Source organism: Hermetia illucens, chromosome 2 (genome assembly GCF_905115235.1).
Source record: "Hermetia illucens chromosome 2, iHerIll2.2.curated.20191125, whole genome shotgun sequence".
In the NCBI taxonomy this organism is placed as follows: Eukaryota; Metazoa; Arthropoda; class Insecta; order Diptera; family Stratiomyidae; genus Hermetia; species Hermetia illucens.
In genome coordinates, this window is record NC_051850.1 from 151635387 (window position 1) to 151660068 (window position 24682).

A 24682-nucleotide genomic window follows, 5' to 3' on the forward strand; every position below is an offset into this window, starting at 1 on the left:
ACGATGGAGGCAAAATCGAACTGTAAACATGCCTTCAATAAAATGTTGAAAGAAGAGGTTAAAGTGGAATCGTCGAAGCAGTAAAAACTTTAATCAGAAATATATTCGGAGTCCTAGACCTTTGATTTTAACAGCGGGTTGATGAGGTAGCTCCTCAGGAATTTACACGGATTGAAGAGCTTATCAACAGATGAATAGCAAAAAAAATTTTAAAAGAAGCGAAGTGAAGAATTCCAGTAAACCCAGAGAACAAGAAAACGGAGAATCACATCCTTTTTTGCACACATTGATGGCACAGATGGCATCAACCTCCTTTTTCACCTGTTCTATTTTGTGATCACTTATTTTTGGAATGGGAATCTGCTTCAATTTCTTTACCATCACACAGAATACTCTGCCGAATTCCCACAGCAGCTGAACAGCACAAAGATTGACACAGACATTGTAGTGTCCGGGTCTGTGCAACAGGTACCGTGCTTCCTTTACCTTTCCCAGAGGCAATCAAGGAGGGAATGTAGCTACTAATATGCAATATTCTCCCCATTTCTTCCATTTTTAACAACCCTTACCACTTACCTTACCTATACTGGTCCCAATTTCCTTTTTCTCTTCCCGACATACAATTACATCCACCATTAAAAATTTTAAGAATCAATTATTTCATTATGTTATTTATCAAAACCTTTCACCTGTTACCTCTCCCTAAAAATTCTAAAAATTAAATTTTATATTTATCTACAAATTGTCAATTTATATATAATAAAAATCTTCTAATATTGCATGGCCGGTCAAAAAGGAACATCGACCTCGTATTTAAACTTGACCGATTCATAGATATCGCAATGCAGGCCTAACGGTTGGTCTGTTTGAGCCGAATAGGGATGAATTTTCTTTGCAAAGATTAGCGAAGCCGGGGATCGGCTGATTATAAAAACAGCTGATGAACTGGACCGACGATCTTCAATTGGTAAGCGAGTTTTGGACAGTGAAATGGTGATTTCAGAGAAAGTGCCTGCGTTGTTTGAAAATTTGTAATTTTAGTGAAAAGTAGTGAAATCGGCTCACCACTGGAATGTTAATGCGGTAACCAGAGTGGGGCCCAGTACAACTGGTGCCTATCATGGTGATAATAATTTACAGATGGAACGCATCAATGTCTACTGTAATGAAGCATCCGGCGATAAATACGTGCTACGTGCCGTATTGGTTGATTTAGAGTCCGGCACCATGGATTCAGTGCGTCAAATTTTTTGATCAGAAAATTTCATATTCGGACAATCCGATGCTGATAATAACTGCGCCAAAGGGCACTACACAGAAGGGCTGAATTAGTTGATTGAGTATCGTGGAAATGAAAAATTATTTTGTGCCGGTAATTAGTGAACATCAGATGTGATCCAAAGGAGGCCCATTGAACGGGATCGCGCGCGCGACGACTTGGTGCCTCTATATTCAGTTTTATTCTGATTTTTCTGGTAACGAAAAGAGTTCCGCTTACGGAATTTAGCGAAAAATAAAAATACAGATTCGCTTAGTTGTCCACACTGGAGAGTGTACAGCGGGAAACGTTGTGCTTTCGCCTGCTGATATTCAAATTGTGTCTGCTGTGCTGCTCCCTGGCCAAGACAATCTGCTCTCGGCACCGTTCACGACCAGGACAGCACAAGTAGTACTAGAACTAAATCCTTGCGCATTGATCGCAGAAGCAATCACAGGAACGGAAGGACTTGCAAAAAACAGTTTAGTCCCTCTAACCGCTAAATATTGAAGCATCCTCCAAGGGTATAACCACAGTAATTCAGATTGAAGTATCCAAGTTGGATATTAAACAAATTTAAGTGTTTTCATGTGATATTTATTGCAGCCAACAGCAAAAAAGCCAAAAGTAACCACCAAGAAATTCTGAATCCCTTAAAAGTCTTTGGCCGCGTGAAAAGTGGATCGATCAAAGATTTTTTTTGTAGAATTTCGGCAGACCGGCATGCAAAACGAAAGGATTGCGAGTTCTTATCGTTGAAACGAAGGAAGTAATGTTTTCTTTATAAATTTTTCAAACTTTGTGTGCTCTACAGTTGACAAAATTCGAAATAATTCAAGTACAAATCAAAATTTTGGGATGATACTTACAGTGAACTTCTGTTATTTGTTGTTATTATGTTAGGTTGGGGAAAAAGAAATATCGTATTTTGTCAATAGATGGCGACACTTAAACATATCTTGTGTTGTACTTATTGCATCGGGTCATGCTATACGGAGATTTGAGGACGACAATCTGTGCTACAACTGTCTCTTTGACAGTGTTGTGATCGTATGTTTCAGTCTCAAGTTATAGCGCGTCAAAAATGGAGACCACCAAGCAAGAAATTCGTCATATTTTACATTTTTACTACCTGAGAGGAAATCAATGCAATGAAGGCGGCCGAAAAAAATTGTGAAGTTTATGGGCCCGATACTGTAACGATTCACGCAGCATAGCGTTGCTTTGATCGATTTCATTCTGGTGTAGTGGATCCCGAAGATACACCCCGTACTGGTAGGCCAATCGTCGTAGAAACCGATGAAATCGTCGAAATCATGCAAGTAGACCGGCATGTGAGCATTCGCTCGATTGGCCAGGAACTGGGTATAGACCATAAAACCGTTTGGAACCATTTGCAGAAGATTGAATTCCAAAAAAAAGCTGGATGTTTGGGTGCCTTACGAGTTGACGCAAAAAAATCTCTTGGACTGAATCAACGCCTGCGATGTACTGCTGAAACGCAACGAATTCGACCCATTTTTGAAGCGGATGGTGACAGGTGATCCCGTGCGATAACCTTAAGCGAAAAAGATCATGGTCGGAGTGCGGCGAACCGGCCCAAACCATCGCCAAGCCCGGATTGACGACCGGAAAGGTTTTGCTGTGTGTTTGGTGGGATTGGAAGGGAATCATCCACTATGAGTAGCTCAACTATGGCCAGAGCCTCAATTCGGTCCTGTACTGTGAGTAACTCGACCGTTTGAAGCAGGCGATTGACCAGAAGCGGCCAGAATTGGTCAATAGGAATGGTGTTCTGTCCCACCATGACAACGCTCGGCCTCACACATTTTTGATGACCCGGCAGAAGCTACGGGAACTCGGATGGATGTCTTATCGTACCCACCGTATAGTGCGGACCTGGCACTAAGTGATTACCACCTATTCCGGTCCATCCAAAACGCTTGTCTGTTGTTGTCTTCAAAAGAGGATTGCGAAAACTGGCTGCCTGAGTTTTTTGCAAATGAGGAGGTGAGGTTTTATAAGGGGGGGGGGGGGGGGGGACAAGTTTGCGAACAAAACGGTGCATATTTGACCTAAATCGGATAATTCTAATTATGTTAAATAAAGCGTCAAATTTTGATTACAAATACAAAATTTCTTATTCCTCAACCCAATATATAGAATCTGAAAGGAAATTACTGGAAAAAGAAAGTAATCACACCGAGCTCTGAGTGGAGGAATTTTATGTTTTTCTCAATTCTGTTTATTTTTTCTTTGTATTTCACTTCCAGATTTAGCTCATGCGTTTTTCATTTCGATAGGCGCATGCGAATCTCCATGTTTGAAAATTTTTCAAGATCCGGTGGAGACCCATGCATCGCAAAAGGCAAATGACACGTGAGAGAACGAAGTGCTCGAAAAGGGCCCCTACATTCAATGAAGCTTCAATGTTTGCAGGCGGACCTTCTTGGTCAATTTGGCCGTCTTTGTAGGTTTTCGGAATAACTCTCCCCTCTTGGTCGTCTCCGGCCACTCAAGATGGTTTTTTGGCCATCGCAATTTCAATTAGTAATTACGACATCCATAATGAATCGGGATTCGGAACCAGGGAAACGAGGTGGAGAAGTGAAAGCTCAACCAACTCGACTCACTACCATTGATGTTTTTAGGCCCACTATCTTCTTCCCTCACATCAAAATCTAGCAGAAAAAAATAACCTGTGGTGTCCGTCCGCTTAGACCTAGGTTTTTTAAAAGCTGGACACTCAGATTTTTCTAGAGTACGTTACCAAATTTTATTCAAAACCTTCTAATGCAAAACCACAAAGTTTTATTGACAAATATTTCCAAAATCCTATAAAGTGTGCCTTACGCCACCCACCAGGGTCTCAATTAAATGTAGTGAGCATTTTCGAGCAGAGACAAATTGCCCACACGTTTACAGCGATTGTAGCAACCGACGTGCTATTACTAAAAGATAAAGAATATCAACGAAAAACGCGGAACTTTTTCTTCCTGGCATGCAATTTTTCTAAAAAGTGGAACAAAATTAGATTACATCGAGCAAAATTTGAAATTAACTATTACGCCGACTCGAATTCATATGTAATTTGCCATTGCATAAAAAAATAAACGACCCCTGGTCTGCAGAAATTAAATTGCTATATGGGATCACCTGCTGCTATGCTCACTATTTACGGTTCACAGCTTAAAAAAATGCACATCTTCATGAACTATTTCTAAATATTTGTCGTCATTAAATACGCGTGTCTACACTTTTTGCAAAAAACCAAATCAAATTAATTTCTGTTATTAATTTCTTTCAATAATCTAACGAAAATCACGTGTCACTCATCACGTAGCTTTTATTCATATTTAACAACATTAACTTAAATAGAAAAGCGCGTTTGTGAGAACAAACATTTATTGCAATTAAATTATGCTCGTTAAAATTCATATTGGCCAATTAAAATAATCTTCAAAGCGTGTGGATTGACAATCTCAGCATTATATTGAAAGTTTTATGAGGAACAGGCAATTGAGATAATAATCACCAGCGAAAACGGACCCATTAGCATTGATGCTATCCTCCCATAATCAACCGCGGCTAGAGAATAAATATTTTATAGTTTTTATACGAAAAACAGATTTTTTATACAAAAATTTACTTTTCAAGTGATTCGATTATCACATGTTGTTGGTGGATACGTCCTTGCATTGATCAGAAGTTGATTGATCGATTTATTGCATTAATAGCATCAGCGATAATCGCACTCCGCTTTATAAGTGTCGATCTCAAGGCGGACATTAAACGTGAATTCGTTATAAACCAGATTTAAACTTGCGAACAAGGTGTAAATTGATGCGCATTAGAATCACATGGGTGTGCATCAGATTTGATAAAAACTATTTTCCGATCTTTATATTGTTTTGTTGTTTTGGAATGTGCTCGCACGTCATTTGGATGTGATTTCCTCTATATTTAGCGTGAGTATGACACGCGACGCGTGAAATGACAAATAAGACTACGATTTGAATTTTCAAGGTTCTCATTCATAATTCAGTGTTGATTGAGACTACCTGATGCATAAATTCGTAAGGAATTCAAGAATTATTCCGCATTTGCACCTATGAGACATTGAAATTGGAGGTTAATCCTTCGCGGACCTTCAAGCTTAATCTCTTGGGCCTTGGTTTCCACACATTGTAGAAGGGCGACAATTCTAACTCCCGGATACTCATTTAATGGCTATCAATCCAAGAATCTAGTACATATCAATTATAATATTATAACTTAAAGTGAATGTAGTTTGAATCATTGAATAATTAAGTTTTCAAAGTAGACGTCCATTACAGTGGAAACAGACATATCACTTATGCAATTACAATATATGGTATTTAACACGCAGACTACAAATATCGACTACAGATTTATCCATGTCCTCTGATTCATCTTTTAATAATTTGAAGATAATGCTACATTCACTGCAGTCTCATTCTTAAGATTTTTTTTGTTGGCTGATGGTTCCGAATGCAGGACCTGGGCGATTTCATCAAACGATGCCTCGCGCTTCTGCCGAATATTGTTTGCTCCAGATTAGGTATTCCTCCAAGAAAAAAATGGCTTGTGAACTACAACGAAAAAGTTAGTTACTTCTCAATTTAAATGGCGAGTTCAGGACCACTCTATTCCCAAGCAAAATTCTAGATTCACTTTTAAGGTTTCGGTTTCATGGAAAACATCAAAAATATCGAAAACCACATTTTGGGAGTTTAATCCACAAAAACCACCTCACTTCACTCACTGTACCCCACGGACCTATCTATAAACGTTACATGGTGGAAGGTATTCTGCCTTGCGAGGCTACTTCTACGGTGATAATTACCTCTCCTCCCATCACTCTTTCGTAGGCGCTAAAATGAAGCGCCTCTTAAATACCGCTTATGGTACCTGTAATAAGTGGCACCACACTTCTTGGGATTCGAGCATTTAATTGCAAACAAATCTCGGGCAAATCAGAAGTACATATTCACTTAGGTATTGAAAACAATTCAGTGGTTAGAGCGGTAGGTAAAGGTCGCGGTGCAAATCTCACTGATGGTACCACACTCAGAGGATTAAAAGATGGATCCTTCAAGTTAAATGAATCACTCTACAGTCTGCCTTACAGACAGCCGCACGCAAGGGACGCGCCTGCTTTTTGCTGTAAAAGTAAGCGCGCAGCCAGTCGACTTGGCGATGATGTTGTGCCGCCACGTCAACAACGCCCCTATCCCCGATGTCACAAGGCCGGTTCATCCGCTCCACGGCAGAGTTTGGATGATGTTTTCGGAATTTTGACATAGTTGTCTCTATCCACAGCTAGACGCTTTCTATTCGGAATGCATAAGCCAGTGAAGGAATAACGAATACATTTGATGCGCTTATTTTATTCTTCCCCGATAGATGCGATTTCAGTACCAGCTTTACACGCCGCAGTAATTCGGACAGCAGAACATTCTTCAGATCTCCAACTCGAGCATGAGTTCCTTGCAGAACTCCAAGATGATTGTAGAAGTCTGTCTTGGTCATAGTTTCGATGTGGAGATCACCAATGCTATGTCCAGCATACGGCTCGTAATGACCTTTGTGGATGGCTCGGATGCGATACTTGTCTAATCCAAACTCCATCCGAATATCACAGCTGAACATTTCTACTATTCGCAACAGACATCTAACATGGTCATTAGTACCAGCATACAACTTGATATCATCTAAGTACATCAAGTGTGTCAGTTCGCACTTAGCATCCTGTCGAAAGCCTTGACATAATCGATATAGCAACTAAAGAGGTTCCTTTGGTCTCTAGTTGCTTGTCCTAAAACTACCGAGTCGAAAATGAATTGCTCTTTGCAAATCCTTGACCCAACTCGGCAGTCCTTCTGCTTCTCGGACAGAATGTTGTTGGTCTCGAGGCACGCATTGACCCTTCTAATAATGATGGACATTATGAATTTGTAGAGGGTTGGTAAGCAAGTGATCAGTCTTGTGTTCGCGGGGTCTTGCAACGTGTACTTCTTAGGGATAAAGTAGTTAATCCCCTCAGTAAGAAAAGGGTGGAAATTCCTCCGGCCTACTCATAACCTGATTAATGATGTGTGCCAACCGACCATGGATGCTGGTGAACCTTTTGTACCGGAAGTTCTCTACCCGATCCAGACTTGGGCACCTCCAGTTCGTCGAGCTGTGTATGGCTCGTCGAACCTCCACCTCGCTAGCATCCGCAAAATTCATGCCAGGCTTAGTAGCATGGCGGGTGCCTTCGGGGGTGATCCACTTAGCATGCTGGGTGGGTAACGCCCAAAGTCTGCTTTAGTGTGTCCAGAATTTCAGCTACGGGTGTCTCACTCGGGATGGCATAGTTCCTGTAAACCCCCGGTACTTTATTTTTCAGCCATCTACTGACATTGCCAATGCCGATTTGAATCAGCGTAGCAATGTCCTGCCTTAATGAGTCCTGCCGATTAATATTATTATCCACAGCGACAAAAGGGCGAATTTTCATGTACAAAACTATGTAAATAGGAGTACCATTAGTTTTGTTCATACCCAGTCAAAAACTACGCCAACATGCCAACGTATACCTCCACGGCTGCACATAATTGAAAACAGGATATTTAAAATCGGCCTGTATTTGCACCTTGCTTTGTGAGCATTATGTTAAGGTTCTCGCAATGCACTAATTGTGCGCGTTCTCTTCTCCCTACGCTTATTATGATCACCATGTAACTTCCAATCTTCAGCCAAAATATCGATGCGCGTCAAATCGAAATCAGAAATGCGGAAACAACTCTTTGGGCACTAAGACCGTATACTGTCAATGGTTTGTTTTTGTTCACCTTAATTCTAAGGTAATAAACACCTTAATATAACCTCAACCCCAACCACAATATCGTCGGCATAGCTTATAAATGTAGCTTGGCTTAGGAGTTTTATCTGTTGCACCTGGTCATATATCGACCATAATAATGAGCCTTGTACCGATGCATGAGAAAAAGCTGATTATCAAATTCTATATTCAACTGGGCCTACGTCGATGCCATAAACACGCTTCCTATCGACGAAATAATCCCTGAGGGTTAGTTGAATATAAGTAAACACATCTTACTGAAATTTTTGTTTTAAGAATTGAGGGATTCCTAAATGCGCCATCCGCTTAATGGCGGACGGGACCAGTTGGAAAGTAACATGCTTTCTCGGTCGTAGTCCACGGAACCCTCATCCTTGGGCAAGCACACAAGTTGCAAAAATATATGACTTGCGGTTTCGTCCAGGGCAGAGGACAGCGTCTGATGAGTTGCTGGACGAAACCGCAAGTCATACATCTAACTGGTTTAAAGATCTTATAATATTGCGTAGAGTTCAAAATATAGCTCATATCGAGCGTAATAACTTTTCGTATGGCCCAGCTAGCTTATTCCTCCAATTGCATTCTAGGTACTACGGCGAAACCCGTAGTGTTGCTCCGATATGCTTGCAGCTGTCTCTAGAATTTCTTCTAGAACTGAACTCTAGACACTTTCCTATGTATATGGTTCAACAAACAAATTAGATGGTACAAGAATAGTTCCCCAGGTGATTTACCACCCTTTGGTGGCAACATCAGCACTTACCAATTTCATTCCTCATTGAAATTGAAAATGAACCAATCCAATTCTATCACTACCGAAATATTCCGTGTTCCCTTATGATCGCAATAGTTGATCTGCCTTAATGTGAAGGCCGATTTGTCACCGCCTTTCGTAATAAAACTGTGGACTTGAGCTGCATTTCCATTCAACTTAGCAATTACCATTCTATAGGCTCCTCTCCACGGGTTGATGTCCACCTGTTCGCAGGCTTCTTCGAATATATTTTGTTTGTTCTAATGAATTACTTTTCACAGCCTTACCTGACAGGCTTTGTTACCCCCGTCTGTGCAATCTGCCTTTTGATTTCTCCTTCTTGCTTGCGAGAATTGTACTCTATTTCCGTTTTTGTCATTTTACCACGTTAACCGTCTTCCAAATCCACTGCTTGGTCTGACATGACCTTATTTCTATCAGATATACCATTCACCTGCTCTTCATTGCATTAAATAGTATACCACGGCACTATGGATGCAATGTTTGCTAATTAGTCACTTTCTTCATTACCGCACTGCTCACAAAAGTAATAGCTACGACTGAGCCCATCCTATCTTTGCGGAATGTGCTTATATTAACGAACAGGCCAGGGACGAAAAGCTTCCGGGAATATCAAACTCCTTTAGTTTGGTACTTTGCTTCCCCACTCGATAGACCAGGCATTGCGGTGGCAATGAGGAATTTTGGCTTGCTTTTAACACAAGTTCATATGACATTCACTCATATTCCACCTTCTCGCGCTAGGTAAAGCATAGCAGCTATATACAGGAATCTGGCTAATTTTGGCGCTTACAAATCCAACCTCAGATGTTGCGGTTAGTTCCTCGAATGCATGTCTTCCTATTGTCCAAATTCTCCTCGTTTCACTTTTGCCACATTGCCTTGTACTCTGTATGGCTCATAAATAATCCCCAAGTGTAGTTTTTTGCCATACCGTCTGCATCGACCAGCGCTATAATATTCGCTTGTGCAAATTGTTTTCCAAATATCTCAAATAGATGCCAGAAAAAAACTTTCTCTCTGATCCAAAAGATGACCTATCAAATTTTGACTTTGTCGGCTTCCAGCAGCTTGTGTATGTATATAGAAGATAATGGCTGATGGCTGTCATTTGGGTGCGTCCATATGCTTTTCGCAAGTTTTTTATTGGGTGACCGTCCCGTCTGGAATTTGAAGTGAATTACTGCACAAATTCCCTCCATATGTCCTCCTTTGGCGTAATGTCGTCGATATACTTCCACTTAACAACTGTCTGGTGTGTGAATATACGCACTTCCTTTTTTAAGGATCCACTTTCAAGGTTCTCGAAATTAAGTCCTTTCATCTGCGGGTTGTGGAACTCTAGGAGAATTTCCCTCTTCTGCGGTTTTCTAATTCTTGTGACATTGCCAAGTGGATCACTTGGTTTCGAATCTCCCTTAACCTTCCGCAGAACCTCAGTATACGACAGGTCACTCTTACTCTCGATAACAATCGTGTCTAGACGAGACTTCTGCTTCTTTGGAACTACTGCACTTTTTTGGTGTTGGAAGCTTTACTTCACTATCCTCCCTCAGTCCCCTGTGCCTCTCTACGCCCCTCCCACTTTAGGCTTATTTGAGTGGTTTGCTCCATGTTAATGGAATTTCACAGTTTGTAATAGTCCTATTTTCATTGACACGAGAAACCCTATCTGTCCATGGACGTTCTGTAATGGTCGTTAAGGGTTCGGACCATCGCTTTAATGTAGTGGTGGACATTATGCTTTCCCTCGATAAATTCATAGATCATAACCAGGGCTGAAAATATTTTTTTTTTTGAGAATTGTTGGGTCCTAAGTCAGCATCAACTTGATGTCGGACCGTCGTGGCACTCCTCCCTCCACCATTGTGCTCTATGAGAAGTCCTATCCCTCTAGTGGTCCTTTCTTTTTTTTTTGAACTTGTGACTGTCTAATGTTTCGAAGGCTTTCAACGATAATTTCCCCTACAAATCTCCTAACTCAATTATTTCGAAGAGTTATTTCCACTAAATCGCGATTCACTTATCCCGGGATTAAGCATGCTAGATTCTGAAACACACAGGAAACGTTCACCTCAACCTATTAACTACAGTGCTACTCGAACAGTCTCATCGACCATATGGGGAAAAACAGGGATATGCTTGGCTTATAGTAAAAGAGAATTGAAAAGAATAAAAAATTTGTGTGGCAGCAACCTGTAAATTTCATAACTGCCTTGTCGCCGAAACTGCTATTACGAGCCAACTAAAGGCTGACCTCACAACTACAATGTTCATCATCATCATCAACGGCACATCAACCGGTATCCGGTCTAGGCCTGCCTTAATAAGTAACTGCAGACACCCGGTTTTGCGCCGAGGTCCACCAATTCGATATCCCTAAAAGCTGTCTGGCGTCCTGACCCACGCCATCGCTCCATCTCAGGCAGGGTCTGCCTCATCTTCTTTTTCTACCATAGATATTGCCCTTATAGACTTTTCGGGTGGGATCATCCTCATCCATACGGATTAAGTGATCCACCCACCGCAACTTATTGTGCCGGATTTTATCAACAACCATACAATCGTTATGTAGGCTACGGAATCGTCCATCCTCATGTAGGGGGCCAAAAATTTTTTGGATGATTCTTCTCTCCAACGCGGGCAAGAATTCGCCCTACAACTACAATGTTGGGCTATCATAATGGGTTTATGACTGGTTTCCAAGTTTCTCGACAATGATATCGTGGGTACCAAGAATGCTCGCTTTCTATAACTGGAGCGAAAATTACGGCGATATAGACTGGATATTCTGGGCGCAAGCGAAATTAAAACATAGGACTCCGGAGTGTGCCCTTTCTCTCTCTCTCTCTCTCTGATTCTCTCGTTCTCTCTTGCAAAACCGTGTTTGTGTTCTCTGGAAAATCTAGTGGCAGTAGATGTGAATCTGGTATCGGGTTAACGCTGTCAACTACCGCCGTGCGCACTGTTATTACTTGAAGTCCGAATTTTGGCAGGATATTTACTAACAGTTCCAGATTAAGGAGCATAACAATTGTGCACCATGTTGCCCTCAAGTACTCGAACTAAGCAATTCATATGAAGTGGCTCTTACCACAAAGCTACACCGAAGGTTATCGAAAGTGGGGGGAAGAGGCGGTCCTGCCCCTTTCTTGCGACCAAAGTATTAGATAGTCCTCAAATCCATTGGTGTGAAAGCTGAGCCTACACTCAGTATAGACCAATGCAGCTGTACTAATCATGGCAGATACCTACAAGGCAGGCACTCACGTTAAACCCCCAAGACCTTCAGTACTATGCCCCAGCAAAGTTTTGTGATATAGAAAACAGATAGTTTTCTTCTTGTTCAATAGAGGCTTACTGAAGCCGATATTGTAATTGTTACCTATGATCTGAATGCAAATGATCCGGGATGTTGTCGAGAGATACGGTCGCGGTGGAGATAACAATATGTACATTTCTGCATCTTTCACTGCCATGTCATTTGCGGCACATGATTTGAATCCCATTGATATCATACCATAAGGTCAGATGGGTTTTGAATGACTGGCAGAAATGGTAAAAAGATCGATTATGTTGCAATTAGCAGTTTATTGAGGGGTTATCTTCCGAATGTGTATAAAAGAAAGAGTTCTGACGTTGACTTCAAAGGAAACCAACATAATTGTCACTTACCGCAGCGGACGGCAGAATCTTCCGGAGAATATCGATTTTCAATTGGCTGCCATCAAAAGTACCTACTATTTCATCTTGAAGAAAAACTCATTCCTAGATCACTTGGAAATATTGTCGACCCAGCCCAATAGCAGAACCCACAATTACCGAGCATATTACAGCTATAACGGTCGATTTTGAACCACTCTCAAGAATGTGGCTCTCTTAAATTGTATGTATGCATCCACAGGAGATTATATTGACCCAAGAGCTTAAGGTAAATTTCGATCATAACCATCGGTTTTTTTTTCAATTGGACTTTACTGAAAAAGGAAGTATATACTAAATTTCTCCAAAAGTAGATTTTTCTGGATGGTATTGTTAAAAAAAACGAATTAACGTATCCGAAAAAAATGTAAAATACATTAGGGTTTCATCTCGAAAGTGCTGTTCAGGCCTAATTCTTTCAAAGTGATACCTACTGGCTAATAAAGTTAAGGGAGCCCGCAAACACTCCAGGCTAACCATACATTTTTGGAATACATTATAACTGGTATCAACTGCCAAAGACGAATTCGTTTCACAGTCAGCTTTTTGAAGTTTAAGTTTGGTGACAGGCTCATTTTCCAAAGCAATCTTGCCAATTTGCTACTTGGCTCGTCCATATGTATGAGAATATCTGATCTTTGTCCAGGGGCTAAAAGTTTCAACGACTTTTCGACTATTCATCTTGCAATTACTGAAACATTGGTCGATTTATGCAAAAAATTCATGAAAAATCAACTCCTAGGCGTCTGTTCATGCAAGCGATTCCCGGGCAGACAATTAGATGATGCCAGATTCCGTAAACAATGACATCGAATATACTTCAATACCACATACAAATTTCATTAATATCTTGAAGTTGGGTTCCTTTATTTAAACATTTAGTTGGGGCGGGGGCGCATGTAATGAAAAACTCTAAACGACAATTTATCCTCAGTGACACCAATACGGGGTAATTGCACAATTATAAGTTCTATCAATTGCCGGCAAATGGCAATCCTTTTTAAAGAGCAGTGGAATGATGTATATCCAAATTCCAAGTGAAGCAAAACTTTCAATAGAACCGAAGTCAATATGTTAATACCCACCGTCTTTTGAAAGCAAGTTACTGGCTTAAATCTTTCGTTTTGCAAGGTACTAAATTGAGTGTTTGAAATAACTCAAATAGAAATAGAAACATTCACATATATACCAACTTGGATAGCGAAATAGACAGCCTTGGTTGCATTTCTTCCATCTTTCCACATTTTCAATATAAAAAAAATTGGGTATTGCCTTTGGTACTTTACAACATTGCTGATATCTAGACAAGTAATCCGATTCGTCTCATTCTTGCCGATGGTAAGAATGAACAATGGATTGGATTTTTCAAAGTAAAACATATTGTGTCTGTAACACAATATTGTTAAGACCTTAGAGCTTGTACAGCCTTCACTTTATCGCAACCAGAGCAATATTTAGTGCTCCAATAAGTTAGTGTTTGCTAAACTGTGTTTCATGGAAAGAGTATAAACACAAAAATATACGAGCATATTCGTTCGAGAGTGGAATGCATTGCATACACCCAACAATAAAAGAGTAGAAGAATAAAATTGATGTTAAATAATTAATGATACAATTTTAATTTTATTTAGAAGAAAAAATGTGGTGTTTCTGTAAGTAAAGGACAGTGTTGGCGGATGAAGAATTACATAAAGTGAATTTGGACCTAACTTCTTTTAGTGATTCTCTTAAAAAAATAAAGTTGTAGATATCTAATCTAATCCAGCAGCAATAGAAGCTTTGGAGAATTTAGCTAGATACTAGAGAATCTTATTATCAAATGTTTCTCATTGATCAACAGCACATTTGACATATGTAAGTGCTCCCACTGTTTTAGACCAACCAATTTTTGGCATTGCATGTGTTGCGTCTGTTGTAGCTTATCCCTTAAAACTATGACTTTTTTGAGAATTTAAATGTTTTCAATTTAGATCATCGTCAAATATTCGCTATATTCGTTATTTCTAGTCCCTAACGACGCTGTATTAGTTTCATTTTCTATGGAACTGTTATTACAAACAACTGTATAACCATATATCTACATGCTGTGTGGAACTGCAGGTAGCTCCGCTATAATTTCAGAAGCACACGCCAACCCCTGAAGATAGTTTTAGCTATCATACCAACATGAAAGCAACATTGACATTTAAGTTCGTTTCTCAGCTCCACTTAACTTCTAAGGTGGATACGCGCTGCACGGTACATACATGCTTCCAACAATGTTTGCAGTCGTTCCTGCAGTGCCCGTTCCCATTGTAACCAACTCTTTTACTATTATTAACTAGTGTATGCCTCAGGTGAAGGAGTGTAACTTACAAGTCGGTGGTCAAGAACTAGATCGAGTTGTTGCTTTCAATTTTCAAGTGGATAGATTAGATACATTATTTAAATGAAGGTTTTGCTTTGTCCGACACTATGGTGTATGAGCATTCAGTGATCAGGTAATGAAAATACTTGGAAAGTGTTATTACTTCTGATTTATGATTTAATAGCATTGAATTTTATGGATTTGCGTAATATATACATTTTTATTTGTATTTTTATTAGAGCAATATTTTGCGTGGGAAAATGTAATGGGGACTATTAATAAAATTAATATAGTACACCTAGTGTTGCGCAGAGTCTCGTGTTAGGAGTAAATATAATCGTTAATTAAAGAAATCTGGTTCAGTTATTTTAATTACTTTATTCATAAAGCTGAGAATGAATAAATGTGCTTACTATAATTATATCGTCTAGCCGTAGAACATGTTCGTTCACACTAGAAGGAATTCCTCAACCAGTCGTTATAGAAATATTTACAGTCATTCGAACTTTCAACATTATCGTTGAGGATATTTGTATTTAGAATTTAGAGGAATGACTGCTGCTTGGTTATTTAACGTAATCGCTGATGAATAATAAAGAAAATTGCTTTGTATCATATTGTATTGACTAACTCTTCCACAGTTTCATAAATAAGGACCTCACATTCTATAACTATAGAAGAACTTTGCCACGTCAATTGGACTAAGTGGATCTATATCCTGTAGAATGAAATAATTTTGGGTCTCAAGTGATGGAACCACCATGACAATATAAATGTCACTCAAGAAGACTAGACGAAGATTAACGTGCTTTTTGGTTTGGATCAATTTAAAATGCTGTCTAACAAGAGTAATATTCTTGTAGGGATCATTTAATGATATTTTGAACACTTCATCTTTCAACGCTCAGAGTCTTGCAGAGTCAATAGAGCGATGACCCTTTTCACAAAATATGCTACATATGAAGGGTAGGAGAACGAGGGAAGCCTCAACGGTGAAAGGCTGCATTTCTTTATTTTCACTCAATTCTTAGCGACAGTGGCAAACTTACTGCAGAGGTGTCAATGTCTTCATTCGAGATGCATCAGGATAAGCACTGCGAGAATCATTGAGTATATTTCTATATGAGAACACATCCGCGAATTTTTAATCGATAGGCATAGATAAATGTAATTGGCCCTAAGGCACTATTCTCTAGCAACACGCTTTTTAATGTTTTGTTTAAAAAGCAACCTTATAAAAGAGTTTATCTGTTTGTCTATTCGGCGGTACATCTGCTTGTCTTTTTTTAAAAAAGGAAAAACTATTAAAGACAATGGTCAGGATTCGCCACTGTGTAAGATTTTGAACCCCTAAAAAACTATCCTCAGTTCCGTCCATGACTCATGAAACCACCATTAGGGCGCAGCGTTGATACCTTCTAGAAAGGTTTACTACATCTAACCATAAACTTGCGGTGTTTCTTGCGATTAAATGCTTTGAAATAATTAGACCGTTTTTATTTTTTCGCTAGTGTTATTTATTTTACCCGCATATACCAATATTATAGAAACCATTAGTTCCCTTCATCAGTGCTTCACGGAAGGACGTACAGGATCAATTTAAACGTGTACAACTACTGGTGATATTCTTGATGCACGTGAGAAGTTGAGTGAGGTTACAATTGATCTGCTAATGTTTTGCTTTCCTGGATCGCAGGGATCAGTCTACATGTCTACTAACCCTTTCTGGTCATTTTCCTCTTTGTTTCGATCTATTTATAAATATTTTCCTTTCGATATCGTTCGCATGTGATAAAGGAAAAGATTCCACATTATATGGATAATTAACTAATTCATTGTACATTGTACTCCTTAAAGATACGCCTAATACAGAGTGCGGTCAGACAACCATAAAAAGAGCATACTCATTACGTAACTTTTCGGCGTGATACCTTCACGCTTTCTTCTAAGTAACTATCGAAAATAGCAATGAAATACCTGGGAGTACCAATCGTTGCCAGTTACCTGTGTGTAACACTTAATTCAGGGCACTCAACTATTGGAGGCAATCTATTGTACAGGAGTATAGATCAGAGGCTTACCAGTCTTAGGGAACCATACCAGCTTTTACGGCTTTCATGATGAGAAAAAAATCCCTTCTAACATGCATGATTCAGCTTTAATTTCATCGAGAACTTAAGGGCCTTATTCTGCACGTCGTCCGGACAAAGAGCTTTGTTGCTCCCTATCTTGCTGCAGATTTCTAGTAGCTCGTCTTGAACAACCTCTGAGTCACTGTATTCTCTAGCTGTTTCCCCATCAGTTTTCACCGCAAGTTAATGGAAGGAAGGTTGCATCTTGGCATAGTCACACCTTCAAGGATGTTTGCCCACCCGTAATCTTTGCATACGAATCTGATATTTTTTCCTCGTTTTCAATGTGCTATTTTGCTGCCCTGTGACTCCCTCAGTAGTTCAAACAAATCGGGAAATCGTAAGCTATATGCTTCAGGTATGAAAGATTTTGTGTATTTCTTTTATAAGGTCTAGGCACCATACAGTAGCAACCTCTTGATTTTTTTCAGATTTTTCGGTTGAGTAGTTCTTGAGAATGGGTCCCTAAATGAAATGATCGCTTTCAACCACCCGCACTCCCCACCTTTCCATCAAATGTCAAACTAAGAACTAAGAAGAAATATTATGCGCCAATACAATGCTTAGAAAAGTCAGATTTACAACTGGGCTTGAATTCCTCCTTATGTATGGGTTTACTTCATATTTCGATAATAATAATAATAATAATAATAATAATAATCGTTGGCGCAACAATCCATATTGGATCAGGGCCTTGAAGTGTGTTAGAGCACTTCATTCAAGACCGCAATGGTACACTCCAGTACACTGTCCACCCGAGATTATTACCCTGATTTGACTCAGGTACTCATTCACAGCTGAGTCGACTGGTATCCGATGTCAAATCACGATACATATTCTACTTGGGCAGAATTAAGGGTTATTGTCTCCCCAAAAGTACTGACCATTCTTTTGGAGAATTAAGGTATATCTAGGCTTGATTAAGCACTTGCTTGGGGGCTTTTTCCTTTCAAGCTTGCTGGTGGGCAGAATTAATGGTTGTTCTGTCCCCAAAAAACTTCTTTTCGGACACCACTTTGTCGTGGTGCAGGAGTCTGTAGTAGTTTACTACAATACTAAGGGTGCCGAAAACATGAATATGAAAACAAAGGATTTAAACTATCGAAGTGGTAAGAAGTCACATACTTTGAATCCACCCGCAACGATAAGCAATCATGTCGCGGCTGAAGCCGGCCTGGAAGGAAAGTACGGAAGCGAAAAAACTTGAAATCTGACTACGGCCGGCCCGTTCGCGGTACTACAGCCAAAATCTACCTGCAAACAGAAGAGGAAGGCTAGACAGAAGGAACTTCTGCCACTAACGAGGGCAAACTATAGGCTGAATCCTGCCATTCAGAATATTTTCTTTCACCCTTACCAGGAGTAGCGGAAGAAAGGGAACGCTATTAACGCTATTATCGCCGGTATGTGGAAATGAATCCAAGTGGCCCAGACACCATGAACCTGGAAAGGCCCCAAGCCGGCAGCAGAAGAAGGCACTGCTAAGGAAGGATGAAGCACCTTGGGAATGAGTACATGAACGTAGCTCCAACACTAGGTGCGGTAATGTTCAAAGAAATTAGACACAAAGAAGCGGAATCTTCAGCGGAAGGTGAGGATAAACTAGGAACCCCTGTGAAATCTACACTTCTGATCTAGACTTTTCAGTTAGCGGTAATGAGCCCAAGAAGCGTAAGACCAACACATATGTAGTGGCCAACGCTTTATTGTGCTCTATACAAGGGCTTACATCCACGTCAGGAAACCCCGTCACATGGGGACCGCAATATACGCTTCTGTCAGTTTTCCATTACATATTAGACTAAGTTCATACCTAAAGACATATAGATTGGTAAAGCCAACCTGCAGCATGCTAAATCCCTCTCCTATCTGCTGGCAACGAGGCTGACAAAGCTGCAAGACTGCCTCTACATTTTTCTGGTGCAAGAACCCATGGGTTCGATTTAATCTGTGCCATTGGATCAGTAAAGGAGGCCAGGATCTTCTACGATGAAAGATCCATAAAGCCGAGGGCTTGAATCCTTATGTCAAGATGGTTAGAGGCAACCATGCTGAGACAGTTCTGTTCCCGGGATTTAGTTTCGGTCATCGTACAATATCAGATTAATGTCGAGAGGAAGTTGCGACGGGTAGCATCACATCCACTAACTGAAATCCTGCGATACGTTAACGAATTCAGGATATTCCGGGGGAGTTGGGCAGTCCTTAAATAAACAAATAACTATTGCAACGGGGGTATAAATTTACAAATACACCCCCAATCTGGAAAAATGAAAAAATATAACGGTCAAAAAAATAAAGAACGAATTTTCCTTTCAAATGCAACATTGATGGTACCACAGATGAAATCAATTACCTTTCAGGAAGGAAGGGGGGGGGGGGGAAACAGGTGGACATCGAATTTTCAACTGAGTGTAACCGGTACTATGAAGTGGCGAGGAGGTAAACGGAGCAGCAACCCTGTCGACTGAATCTACACCCAAGTGATAGTTATTTGGCCCCATGGGAACTGGGATAGCCCTCCGAGTTCATATGTCTCCTAAGAACTCCTGGGGTTCTCGACCCCACTATTTGGTGTTAGTTTCATAGGGATTGTGGTGACGTTCGCGTCACAGACATAGCCCTTCTGCTTACAAAACGGGGTCACAAAACTAATCCGTGTCTTAAAAAGAGCGTGGGGCCGACACGGCAGGTATTCACGTTAAACCGACAGAATGTAACTGAATAAAATTGACAACTACTCCACAAGGACTGCCTCTGCGTGAACTGAATTGTTGTCCTGCCCATCATAGAATATTCTACCATATCGACGCCCAAACACCAATTTATATATACTGAAAACTGTCCTCGCTAACTGCTATACACCTTGAAAGGTGCTGGGCCCCGACAGATCTAAACGACCTTATACGATTTTTGTTCTTGCAAATTCACCATAGTATAAAGAAGGCCAGAAAGTGTATAGCAGAGGAGTACCCTCTGGCTACTACCGATGTAACCGAAAATAGGGTTCGATGCGTTTTCGTTTGTAATACTTCATCCTACGTTTTAGCGTGTAGAACATTTCGGTACTGGTGGCAGAACTTTGCGGCATTGAGCAAGTCATCACAAAGGCGAAAAGGGAAACTTAAAGAAAACGGCCGTTATCACAACCCAAAAATAATATTCTTAAAGGAAATCCTTTCCTTTTCTCCACCCCTAATTATAATACTTAAACAATTCTCCAAAAACTCCAACTCCAACTTAAACAAGGTTGCTACTAGTCTTCCTGCTATCAAGTAAAAATATCGTTTTGTGTTTGATACCGTGAAAATTGATTCCCTGCACATAAACACGGGTATAATAACTTAATGTATACATTATATTTTATGATTTAAAGGAAATTCAATCCAAACCTCAATGTTTCATGGAAATAAATATTTCTAATTTGTTTAAAGCATTACCGCCTTTCTGTTTTACTGTGGAAAATACTAACATTTATGTATGATAAGTAATTACCATGGAGACATGTATCATTGTACATATAATTGTTAATTTACATATCCTCACGCATTCATTGCATTGAATTCATGTAGAGTTATGCAATATGGTCTACACCTTAAATATGCGCTTTTCTGCCGCATTGTGCTCAAAATGTGCAATACATTCGTTATTCACACCCACCAACTTGAAATGCAACCTTGCTCAATACTTAGCCAGAGACCGGACTCGTGAGAAATTCATTTGCATTAAAGTTGCACATTTTTTGAATGAGACGAGATGCATGGCTGAAGGTGATGATGACCAACGGTTCCATTCATCAAATTCATTAATTCAATTCTGCATTTCTAACTGGAACAAATTATTACACTGAACCCTATTTTACCTTGGCCGGTCGTTGTGCTATCACGCACGTAAAACTTGATGAAAATTATTCATACGTGCATATAAAGTTATATAAAGCGCTAATCATTGATCAAGATCACGGGCCGCGCACCTACGAGCTGCACATGTCTAGTTATTGTATGTATGTTACCTGGTTCAAGTGATATCACCCGGGAGTTTCTTAACACGTGAGGAAAGAAGTGTGTTCAAGTATTTGCATAACAGCCATGAGTACCATCTATGAGCGATCTGCTATCTTAGAAACTCCTCTTGATGTAATGTGTAATAATAATTGAGATGAAAATGCAGATACGCTTTAATTGCGCTAATGCTATTCAGTTTAAGAAATTATGTTTCAAAAGGTGTTAAATGGATTCGTTGAGCTTGCCCTTATGCCCTGAGATGCTGATGATTCGACCATTGCGCAATTGATACTATACAAGGTTTTAGGAGTTTACGTGTCTTTTGAAATGGATAAATGATCATGGAAATTATCTAAGTCAATTTTGAATACAGTCAAAAGGGCGCTCAATAGAGCTCCATAAAAATCCTTATCAAACTATCAAACAAAAAACTGGAGCTCATATTTCTGCAAAAACTGTAAAATGCAAATACCTTTTAATAGATTGTTCAACCTGTTACCTGAGACGCGTACTTTCCGCCAATTTACCGCAAAATGCTCCGCCATGAGTCCACAAATTTACACAATTTCATCGGAGAAATTTCCACCAATGTCTACCTCAATATTTTCACATTGATCTTGTCCAAATCTGAGGTGCAATAATGGCCAAGTTGAACTTGGCCCAGCTAGCCAGGATGGGTGTTATTTTGGCGGTATCTTTTCAATTGCGCAATGTTTTCAACAATTATTGTTGAAGAAAAAACTTTCACTGTTGCATCCAACGAGAGATGATCGATTGTGCGGCAACTGTGATCATGCCGGCAAACATAGTTAAGATGACTTCAGATCTACACAGAAATGCGGATCGTTTTTGATGCGCGAAATGCTTTATTTTAAGCTTTATCGTTTACTGTCATAATATTTGATGCGGGTAAAACCAGGTCATGAGATTTTAACATATTTTTGGAAGTTATATAAATGTTGAGATTAGCCTGATTCGGAAAATTGGCTGAAGTAAGAAAACTGCTGCATACCGGGTAGGAATGTTCATGACTAAATATGATCTAATGCTCATTGACAAACAATGTCGATAATCTCCAAATACCCAGTTGCATCATGTAACCATATGTATCTATGTATCTTTTCTGAAAAACACAATAGACCATAGATCATAATGCCGAAAGGCCGGTCGATGACTGTTTGTCTTATTACATAAAAATTATTTTCCATTTTTAGTTTTCAACAAATTTCCCAAATTGAATACAATACAATATGAGTACGGTAGCCGCCTTATTAAATATATTAATTGGTTAATTTATTAGATAATATGCTTTTATAATATTTTAATGGCATTTATAATATTTTTTATGAATAGGGAGATGAAGTACATTAACGCACAGAGTACCCGTTCAACTAAACTACTGACAAAACAACCACCGCCTTTGCATCTAGGACAGTAACCTGAAACCGTTTCAGGCATGACATCGACATATGTCTATTCTGTTTAGGAGCACACAACATATTGTACAATGTGGTACCCTATCCACATCCTCCTCAGGGTGGGCACCATACGTTGAATTTACGTCTTCCCTTCCGAAGCAACCACTTCTTTGTCCTGCTCACCTAATCTATACATATACTCCGCAGCGTGAAGGATCAATAAAGTAACCCTGATTCCAAGACAATGTGGTACGTGGACTTTATTTACAAAGATCCTCGCCTTACACCTGGACTAGGCGCTTACAGTACATCTGCTTTCTAAGGCCACCAGTTCTAGCTCCAAAACTGCACAGATGATTGGAGAGAACTGATCCATTACTAAACGATGAACAACGAAAGTGGAACCTTAAATATTGGCTATCAGCCACTTTAACACTCTAATTTTTTCAGAGGCGATTCTGTATTCAATCATTTACCAACTGATTCATGATACTACAACTCCCATATAAAGTAGGCTTATTCGACAGAGCATACAGTAAAATCAGCAGACATCTTGATCCACAAAAGACTATCAAGGGGGTCAACGAGAGATCTCTCAGCCATTGCTAAAATTAGTTTCATTTTCCGTTGGGGCCTCATTGAGTAAAACCCAGTTCCTTAGATAGTCCTCCACTGCTTCAAACATGTCAGGCGAACTCACAAATTTCAAAGCGTTCTTTATATCCAACTTTAAAAATGGCTTCAGTAGTCAAAAGTGACAACTGTGTACTATGTACTGATCGCTCACCCTTAAACCATATCCTTGTGAAACGAAAGGATTGTTTTTTGATAAGGGGTAAACCTATTATTTTTATTTGCAGATATCGATATTTCAGGCGCCAGTTGCAGTTGAGTTGAAGGGAGCAACTGGCTCCCGAAATATCAATATCTGCAAATAAAAACAATAGCATTGTCCCTAATCAAAAAATAATCTTTTCATTTCACTGAAACACAGGACAACCAACAAGTTCAAAGCTACAAACCAAACATATTCTTGTGTCAACATCTCGCACACAGCACGAATCAAGTCTGTCAGTCTTTGCTTCATCAGCTAAGTACCTTTTCCAAATTATCCAATACACTGGGACGATGGTACGCTGACGGTAACTCAGGAACCCTTCTGCCAACTTTCGAACGGGGAGGAAAATACCCACTACTAGTCATACATACACTAACCGCGCTGAGTAGTAAATCTTATGACTTATGACTAAACAAAAACGACTACACTTTGCTGGAAATGGCTCCTATATGGTGAGCAGGAAAAATACTTGGATGATTTCCTCTATTTTAACTTTTATAAATTAGAGTGATTATTTGGCTTGATACGCTGGATGGGGATTTAAAAGCCACCAGATTGCACCCTGATTAGGCATTCGATAGAGCCAAATGGCACAACCGATCACGATGAGCTGCCCCAGGGAATAACTTCGCAAATTGCCCTCGAAGAGGTCTGCTTTCGGGCACTGAGACATCTCAAATCGATGGATTCAGGCCCACTGTTGAGCCTTCTAGTCACTTTCTTAGCCGTCCTCAGTTACATATTTCGAGGTAGCATCGGAAAATTCACCTACAACAATTTTCTCGACACACCACCTGGTAGTTATTCGGCTGATGTCAAGAAATTGAGAGGAGCCCTTCATTATATCGAGGAAATGAACTGGTGAAACTTGGACGAGCAATCGAAAGCCGGTGATTGTGCGGTCTCAACAAAAACGACGGAATATTGAATGCTATCGTTATTAAAAACGATGATTCTGTCCTGACAATTACCTCTAAGACTCGCTTTCCGAAGGCTCTGGAGTTAAAGTCTCTTCCAACTAGGATTCACCCTCCGTATTTCCAATCACATGCTTCAAGATGTCAATCTTTTCCTGAAAACAGGCATAACCTCAATCAGTATCAAGTAAGCTCTGAAAACATTAATTCCTACACAACGAGCGCAGATGAAGACATCCCCGAACTCGTGAGTTTACATATCTTGAATTGAACTAGAAGTAGTACCAGAAACATCCGAATACCAAGTTATAACTGGACACCACTCGCAAAGGAGCAACAGTTCAGCTCTCCTCACAAGTACCGTCTACCCCATCACTTCATAGACATTTGTACTCCTGTGAGCATTCGCTTATCACATAG

The 24682-nt window shown here is 39.9% G+C and overlaps 1 protein-coding gene and 1 long non-coding RNA gene across 3 annotated transcripts in view; one reads left to right on the plus strand and one right to left on the minus strand.

The window, feature by feature from the left end:
- LOC119647937 overlaps positions 1 to 24682 on the plus strand; it is a 504053-nt gene that overhangs the window by 308792 nt on the left and 170579 nt on the right. The gene's annotated exons all lie outside the window — the stretch shown is intronic.
- On the minus strand, positions 4571 to 5046 carry LOC119647939. The gene is made up of 2 exons (XR_005248969.1): positions 4908 to 5046; positions 4571 to 4846 (listed from the first exon to the last, which is right to left on the minus strand). It is a non-coding gene; the product is annotated as an uncharacterized LOC119647939 (long non-coding RNA).